General features: G+C 44.1%; 1 protein-coding gene across 2 annotated transcripts in view; it reads left to right on the forward strand.

The window, feature by feature from the left end:
- The first annotated feature begins 6,542 nt into the window (after positions 1-6,542).
- Positions 6,543-9,476, forward strand: part of LOC147011303 (cytochrome P450 4B1-like) — an 85,184-nt gene continuing 82,250 nt past the window's right edge. Inside the window, exon 1 of one of the 2 annotated variants that reach the window (XM_085857156.1) lies at positions 6,543-6,655. The gene's annotated coding sequence lies outside the window, so the exon portion shown is untranslated. The remainder of the gene's footprint in view (positions 6,656-9,476) is intronic. The other variant, XM_085857160.1, reaches the window with a different exon arrangement.

Here is a 9,476-nt window from a genome sequence, read left to right on the forward strand (position 1 = left end):
ATCTCAGTCATGATGTTTCAGCAGGTAAGAAAGAACCATTGTTCACACGCCTCACATCCAATCATTAAATGTACTTTTGCTTGGCAGTGGTAACACTCAAACCTTTCCTCCTTCTTGCTTAGCTTTTACTCCTTTATCTGGCTTTGTCTTCATTTTATCTTCAACATGTGACTTCGTTATCTGAAGTGCCGCACTGTACGCCATGCTGCACGCTCGACTCCCAAGTGCCACACTGTACACCGTGCCACACACGCAACTCTCCACTTCAACAAAACGGTTGAACAAACTTTAAAAAAAGAAACATTGAATTTTTTTTTTAATGTAACTATGTTGAAGTGACGGGTCGCATAATGAAAACAGATTGCACAAAAAGGGGAAACATCGTGTGAAATAAAATTGCACCACCTTATCAGCGGGCGAAGCACTTCCCGAAGCACCGCACAGCATGGCGGGGCCAAACGCAGGTGGGTGGGGACAGAACTTCATACGTCAATCAATGTATTCAGTGACAGTGCGAGTACTTTTGCCGTGAATCACCATGACATGCAAAACAACAACCAATCAGCTTGTAGAGCGCTCGCTAAGTACCTTAAGCACTTAAGCAAGCACTTCAACTGAAGTTGCTAAGGAACGGCTGGCTTGGCAAACGATAGATTGCATGCTGATTGGTAATGTGACACACCCACAAAAACAAAAACCACCAATTTCTTAACATTTCCATATTTCACTCCAGATTTTGACAGTTATTTAATCCACGTGATCCGATCCTCATTACAGCAATTATATCTCGATGATATACTTTAATTAATGTGAGAGTAGATTGTGTAAAATTGCATCATATAATGCATGAAATCACTCCAAGCTCCTAATTTGAAAAATTATAGCACTGACAAAAGTGATGTATACAGCGATTCGGAGGTATGAAGATCAGGCATTCAATGATGTGTGAGGAAAGTGAAAAAAATTGTAGCGCTTTATCTTTAAGAAACCGTTGTGTCCTGTTCCAAAGTTAAAGCATTGTTGAGCAGCCCCTCCCCCCCAAAAAGGCGCATTAAGACCCCTGCAGGAGAGAGTGCGCTGACCAAGGATGAAGTATATTGTTACGAAATCTTGCGCCCGCCGGCGTGCGGACAGCCACTCTAGCCAATGGCGGCCGTCTCGCCCACCGAACGGACAATTCAGTCGCAACTTTCCAGAACAACGCCAAAAACCAGTCACGGGTGTGCTCCAAGCACACACCACGGCCTAGTCAACACTCTACCCGCGTGCGACAGGGTCAATCGCCGAATTATCGATATACCTAAGTATTCGCGTGGGCAGACTACCGAGAGACCGTACCTCAGCGAGGTCTGCTTGGACACGAACCGCTTAAGCGGTTCGTTCCGTTCTGGGATAACCGAGCGGGGCATTATCGCGAGACCTCGCTGGACCCAATTATTTTATCGGCTATTAAAAAGCCCGCTACTATTCCAAAGGCAAGATAGCAGTTCAATTGGGGAAAAAGGACACAACGAAAGGGCTAACATTTAAACACTCACATTTATTCACACACATATGCAGTCAGGTATGCAAAACACCAACATGCACGTATACAGAAAAGCAATGGAATTGGCGGGAAGGGACAAGACGCGAGCAAGACAAAGCACTACAACCGTCTATTATTTATCATTTACAAGCACTTATACGGTTCTCCTTAACGGGACACGGCGCCACAACCTTCACACAAAGAAAAGCAAGGAAAAGACCCCCTCACAGACAAGGGGGTCAGACTGGACCCGGAGGCCTTTATGTCCAAGGAGCTTGGTTGACCAAAGGAACTCCAAGAGGCCGCCGCAGGTTATCTTCACCCTCGTGGTGACTTCCTTGGGCGACCCTCGATGGTCCTTCTCCAGCGACCCACCGACCGTGGGGACTCTGGACTCCAGGCTCCAGCGCGGCTACCCACAAATCCGCATTCCGACACGAGCTCAGATCTCCACCGTCTGACTGACTCCGAACCCAACTCGACAACCACCAACTTCTCTTCGCTTCTCGACTCGGTTCTCTCCACGCAGCTCAGCTCTCTTACGACACACACGCTTTGCTGCGTTCAGCGCTCCCTTTTATTTCCAACGCTCCCACCCCTGCCCTCGCAGCACGCGGGAGAAGAAGAATCCGCTGTCCCGGCCCCAAGGGGGCGGGGCGCCGGGCCCATTTTTCGCCCACAAACAGGCCCCCACTCTACATCACCTTTGACCCCGATTCGATCTGTCCTTCCCCTGTCGCGAAGCGCGGGAAAGCAGGAGGGAAAATCCCATGCGTGTTATTGGAGCTTCTTCTTGTTCTCCATGGCGTAGATGTCATTCGCTGCAGCGAGGTTTGTGGTGTGGTTGTTTGTTGTAGTGGCATGGCCGGTGGATGGCGTTGTGGTTGAGATGGTGGTTAGGTGATTGGCGGGGTGGAGAAGGTGGTGAGGCGATGTTGGCGGTTGTGGGTATAGTGGTGAGGATGGCGTGGTTTGTTGAGATGCGGGTGTGGTTGTGGTATGCCTGTGTATTCCAGGTGGTTGGCGTTGAGGTTGGTGGTTGGCGTTGTGGTTGGTGAGTCGGTCCAAAATAACGATAGCAAAAGAAAAACGGCTAACTCAAAGATCACAGCCAGGATGGCATGAATAATTCCCATTAGACAACGGTGGGGAAATCTAACTGAACACGGACTTATTGGCATAACTGAACTAAGGACCTATATGGTGTTCTGTGAATTTCCACAGCCGTAACAATATAATTAAATAAGGCAGTTAATTACCTTCAAAAGGGGACTTTTAATTAAAACAAACACCCAATTTTCACTCATGCACTTCCTTTGAGTTCCCTTATTATGCATGAAAAGTTTTAGGCTGCAAGGTTTTGTGGTTTTTGAGTTATGGAGGAGACACACACACATCTCAGTTTTCAGACATAACTGTTCCGAACAATTCCATCACACACACACACAAACAAGAATAATAATAATAATAATAATAATAATAATAATAATAATAATAATAATAATAATAATAAACTAGCAGGGCACTCGGTAGAGCGCATACCTTCGCCTTGTAATGCCTGATCCACGAGAACATATTTGGCCCAATACATTTTTGAGATATCGTGCTATCTATCGTTTTTGAGCTCGATCTCTCAATGGTGAAGAATCATTTTAAAATTCTAGTCGTCGGATCCAGATCCGGATCTTCACCAAAATCTAATCAGTTTGTCCTTGTCACACACTGAACCTGTCCACCTGGTGAGAGTTCCCTGAAATAACCGTAGGAATGTGCCTGCTGACCATCTGATCGCTGACGATTGATGGAGAAATGGTGATTGATATGGAAGATCGGAGCAAAGTTTACCTGAGTATGAACCAACATCAGAGGTTCTTGATTCAATACCGACAGAGTCAGCAGGCACCTGATCTAGTACCAGTGGATCTCCATGCACCTGTATGGTTACTCAGCACCCAGTCAGATTCCACCTAGTTCCCCACTGTTGGTTAAAAATCTGATTTTAGTGGAGTAATTCCAACGGTACTTCCTGTTGAAGGTTCTAACAGTATCTCCACCTCCACAGAGACTTGATTTGTAAGATTCAGATTTAGATTCAGCTTTGGCACATGAGGTGGAATGTTTGGTTTACTCATCACGATTGGTTGTATTTTCTATTAAAGTTCATGTTATTTTTGTTGATAGATTTTTCAATGTTGAGTGGACTATTTTACGGATTCCCGTATCGGAGAGAGGAATGATGTATTCTGGAATGTTCGGAGATTGACGTCACCAAGAGGGTGAAGCATGTGAATGCCCAATAAAGCACTTTGGTTATGGCTTCCCTACGTCTGAGTCGTGTGCATATTTCCTCAGCCGAGAAGACTGGAAATCTCGGCGTATTTGCCGATCCAGGAGACAACAGCCATGAGTTACAATCGTCAAATATGTCATCGTATTTCGAATATGAGCATTTAATAAACCGAATACCATCTTTTAGGCACACAGCTGTTTGGAGACGTCACTTCCGGTTGTTCAAACGTGGCTGTGTAACCTCCTCAGCCACATTAAGTTAAGTGCTTTTTGTGTTTTGTTTTGCTTATTGTGTTTTCAAGATTTGTGTCAGGGATTGTGGGTTTTGTGTTTATAAGGTTATATTTGTGTTTGTTACAGTTTTTACGGATATTCGTATTAGATTATTGAAAGAAGCAGGGGGAGGCCGAGTGTTAAGCTTTGCGTCTTAAGGCAAGCGTTGAGATAGTTGGGACCTTGGGAATATGGTGGTGAAAAAAAAAGCATAAATAGAGAGTGAAGGAGAAAGGAAGAGGAGTACATAAATGTGGTTGGATGCTCAATGTGGGCCACATCAGGAATAGGGGAAGCAGAGGGTACTCATGTGGGAAGTGTGAGGAAATAGATAATAGTTGGTTCTGGTTGTGGAGTGAGGTTGCTGAGGATATTGGCAGTGGTGAGGGTGCAGTGGGAGCAGGAAGTGGTGAGGGTGCAGTAGGAGCAGGAAGTGGTGAGGATACCTGCAGTGGTGAGGGTGCAGTGGGAGCAGGAAGTGGTGAGGACACCTGCAGTGGTGTGGGTGCAGCGGAACCAAGAAGTGGTGAAGGTGCAGGCGGTGGTGTGGGTGCGGCAGGAGCAGGCGGTGGTGTGGGTGCGGAGGGAGCAAGCGGTGGTGTGGGTGCGGTGGGAGCAGGCAGTGGTGTGGGTGCAGCGGGAGCAGAAAGTGGTGAGAGTGCATGCAGTGGTGTGTGTGTAATGGGAACAGGCAGTGGCGAGGGCACTACGAGTGCAGCAGTGGTGAGGTACAGCGGGTGAAGGTAGTGTTGAGGGTACAACAATCGAGATTGGTAGACATGAGGTATAGGAGACAGTTTTTGTGGGTGATGAGATTATTAAATAAGTTGATTCTTCATTCTGCAGGAAGGATTGCAGACATCGAATTCTGTGCAGTTTTGAAGGAGCGGGAGTTAGGGACATTGAAGAAAGGGTAAACGATGTTTTATCGGGTCATGGCAGGAACAAGTTGGTCGTGGTGCACTGTTGAGGATTTTTCACCCAACCTCATAGTGATCGTTGTAGAATTATTGCATTGTTGTGGAATCTTATTTAACTTGCAGGGTTTAACGTCTAGCCGACTCGGTTTTAAATGTATCGTGTTCCTATTCCCTCGTACACTTCACACAATGAACTTGAGAATCCCCATTTGTTGCAATATTAATTGGTTCTATTTTATTTATTCTTACTTTTTAGTTAACCATTAAACCAACCCGATTAATTCACTTTCCACAACGTGAAAGTACATTACATCAGAGAGTTTTATTATTACTTGGTACTTGGTCAGTCCCAAGGAGTACAAGCCATTGAGATGCTGTACATCACACGTGCTTGCACTAAAACAAGATAACAATTTCTGGTATTTATATGCTTTTCATGGGAGAGTGGTGGGGGCTGTTAACTCTAACTGCATACGGGTCTTCCAGGTGAGAAGCACATGATGTAATTACGGCAAAAGTTTGCTGTTATCAGCCCAGGTCACAATGTTCCATAACAAGACATTTTTATCAACATTTAGGGCAAAGACTCTTGGCCAAAGGGAAGGAACACTGACAGCCAATTTGACTTATAGAATAAAAATTAAATGTATAAAACACCAGCACAATTACAATTTAGAATATATTAATATAATTATTTCTTCCACATTTATATGCTTTTCATGGGAGAGTGGTGGGGGCTGTTGGCCAAAGGGAAGGAACACTGACAGCCAATTCGACTTATAGCATAGAAATGAAATTTATAAAACACCAGCACAATTACAATTCACACACTGAGGTGTGAATGATGTTGGGAAAGTTTACTCAGAGGTTTTGAAAAATAGAAACAGGATATTGGGTAAGTGACTGAAAGCAAAGCGTTGTGAGGTCATGTTTTCTGGGATTCTCCCAAGATTGGGAAATGATATAGAAATTATGAGCAGAGTGATACATGTCAACCAATGGCTGGAAGAATGGTGGAAGGAGGAAAGTTTTACATTTAAGAAGCAGTGGGAATCATTTAGGGGACAAATGGAATGTTTCCGGAATGATGGTCGAATGTGAAATAGAAAGGGGGCAGCAAGGTTTGCAGTGGGAATTGAGGAAGGAATTCAGGCTTTTTTCGGTCAGCGGAGGGTGGAGAAGCTGTTACAGAAGGAACGGATGATGCAATTATGAGTCAGGCCAGGCAAGAAAATGGAATTGCAGGAAGGGAAAAGTTAAACATATTCTATACCAATGCCAGGAGTTTAAATAATAAGATGGAAGAGCTTGAAGCCAAAGCAGATAGCGAGGAGTACGATATAGTTGCAGTGAGTGAATCATGGTTTAAGGAGGAAAGTAACTGGAGGACATGATTGGAAGGCTACAAGGTGTATCGTTGTGATAGGAAGGAGAAAATAGGAGGAGGAGCAATCTGGGTATCGTAAAGCAACCATCAAAGAGCTTATATGAATGCTAGAGGGCTCACCTTGGGTCACTCTTTCATAGTTGCTTTACGCAGCATCTTCAGCAAGAAGAGCATGGGAGAAGTCAATTTATTTGTATAATCCTTGTCACCTGGGTTGAATTGATTCCGTGAGAGCCGATTGGTTATTCCCTCCATTCACAGGTGAGAAATGTGGATGGGTCTTCTTTTTCATTTATATATTGACTTCTTTTAAGCCTGGTGTTGGCTTAGTGGTTAGGGTGGTGGCTTGGGATCCCAAGGTCCTGAGTTCAAGCCCCATTGGCTGCTGAATTAACACCAGGGGGTTGACCCAGCCTGTCATCTTTCCGAGGTCGGCGAAATGAGTACCAGTGTACTGGTCCCGGTGTATGCCCCGGTTAGAATAGGTGTACCATATCACTGTGTGTCGTAAGAGGCAACCAGGGTTGGTGTCAGGAAGGGCATCCGGCCATAAAACATTGCCTCAAGAAGAAGCCCAACCCCTGCACAGCAGGGAAAAATGGCTGTAAAAATGGTCATTATTGACTTCTTTTGACGTTTGCACGTGGTAGAAGCTTGGGAGCCGCATTGGTATGCATTTCTGTCTGCTTTGTCACTGAGGAGTCGCCAATAAGCGATGAATCCGGTCTGGCAGCTGAGGGTGTGTGTAGCATTGGGATTCTCATGTGTGTACCGTTTGTGAACGTCTTTACATCTGTGGAGGAACTCTGGGAAGGGTTTCAAACAGCAAAGGGCTTACCTTGGGTCGCTCTTTCATGGTTTATTTATGCAGCATCTTCGGTTAGAAGAGCATGGGAGGAGTCAATCTAATATATATATATATATATATATATATATATATATATATATATATATATATATATATATATATATATATATATATATATATATATATGGACCCACCCACATCTCTCACCCTTGAATTGAGGGATTAGTATGGAGCAGTGGTTCTTAACATTTTTTACCACCACTCCCCCTCCAGTAGTTGGTCCTTGCCTCCACCCCCCCCCCACCCCCTCACATCTTCAACCAAATGATTAAAAATCCCAACCGAAATTAAAAGGAAAAACTGAAAAATGGGTGTTTTTCATCTTTGAATTGAACAAAGAATTCTGTATAAGCAACACTCATATACACAGTATATTTAATGAGATATTTGATCTTGCTGCTTAGCTACGAGATGTTGAATGTGTGGTCGAATGCCAGAGAGAGCACAACGCAAGTCCCCTTCAACGTTCAGCTTGTTTCTGTACTTGGTCTTGACAGCAACGAGCATGGAAAATGCAGCTTCACAAAGATACGTTGATCCAAACATTATCAGAATCCGAAGAGCTTGATGTGAGATCAAAGGGTAAACAGGAAGATACGTGACCCAGAACGTTTCTAGATCCAGTTTTTTGAAGTCCTCTTCAGCCGAGGAGTTGAAATTTAACTCAAGAAACTCCTCTTGCACTTCGTCTGAAATATCAGCTTCTTCACATTGAAATGGGTTCCTCATGAATTTCCAGGCTTCGCGTTTCTCATCTATATCCGGAAAGTGTCTGATGAATTCTGCTTTCGATTCAGTCAGATAAGTAATTATTTGTTTCTTTAACTCAGAGTCAAGGTAACTGTGAATGAGAGCAGAATCCAAGTTAGCAAAACTGGCTGTATTTCCATTCTGAATTCGACATTTCCAGAGGTCGAGTTTGGCCATGAAGGCTCGAATGACGTCATAGTGCATGATTATGTTGATGTTTTTCCCTTGGAGTTTGAGGTTGATGGCATTCAGCACTTCAAAGGTATCCACCAGGTAAGCTCGAGATAGCAAAAATCCTTCAGACTGGAACTTTTCATGGAGATCTGCTTTCTGCTGCGAATCCAGAAATGTTGCCACTTCTTGCCGTAGTTCATAAAGCCGTCCAAGCCTGTTTCCCTTTGAAAGCCATCATACGTTTGTGTAGAAAAGCAAGGCTTGATGTTCAGATTCCATATCCACACACAGCTGTTTGAAGAGACGACTGTTTAAGGCTCCAGCTTTGATAAAGTTGACTTCCTTGATAGCCAGGTTCATGAAATCCCTCATTTCAGCAGGTAGAGTTCTGGATGCTAAGGCTTCACGATGAAGGATGCAGTGCATACCTATAGCAGATGGACTTTTTTCTTTCACTCTTGTTATGAAACCAGATTGCAAACCAAGCATGGCCGGAGTTCCATCAGTACATACCCCTACCAGCGAGTCCCACGAAAGTTGATTTTCCTGGAAGAAATTTGAGACCACTTAAAAAATATCTGTTGCTGTTGCATAACTTTCCATCAAATGGCAGAAGAGCATTTCCTCTTTTACACTATTGCCTGACATGAAACGAGCACACATCAGTCACTGAGAACACTGAGCAACATCAGTAGTTTCGTCCAACTGGATGGCAAATACAGGAGAAGCTCTTACTTGGTCGAGAACTTGATATTTGATGTCTTGAGACATTTCATCGATCCATCCCTTGATGGTATCGTTTGATAGAGAGATTTGAAAAAGCTTGTTTGCATGATCCTTCCCCAGAACGAGCTCTGCTGCACGCAGTACACTTGGTTTTATGAGAGTCTCTCCGATGTTATGGCTCTTTGCAATCAACATGGTGATCTCATAGGAATCCTCAACAATCTTTGAAGTCTGTTGCCGAAATGCTCCACTGCTGTCCATCTGGGCTTGCTTGAAGGACTGCCTTTTTGTTTCAAAGAATGCCTTGGGTTTGGCAGCGAGAGCAGGATGCATTGTCTTCAAGTGGCGTTCCAAGCGTGTGGGCCGCACGCCATCATTGCTCCGAGTCTTGTAGCATATTACGAAGGGTACCTCTGTCACCCATTTGGAGGGACACAAATACAAATCGAATGTATTCGTCAAGACACTTCCACTTATTTGCACTCATTGCGAATGATTTAGTTTGAAATTGGTACTGCAAATCTGTGGAAAAATTTTTTTTTAATATTAAATTTAAATAAATGT

Source organism: Eptatretus burgeri, chromosome 15 (assembly GCF_056783735.1).
Source record: "Eptatretus burgeri isolate ZD-2024b chromosome 15, Ebu_testis_v1, whole genome shotgun sequence".
Lineage (NCBI taxonomy): Eukaryota > Metazoa > Chordata > Myxini > Myxiniformes > Myxinidae > Eptatretus > Eptatretus burgeri.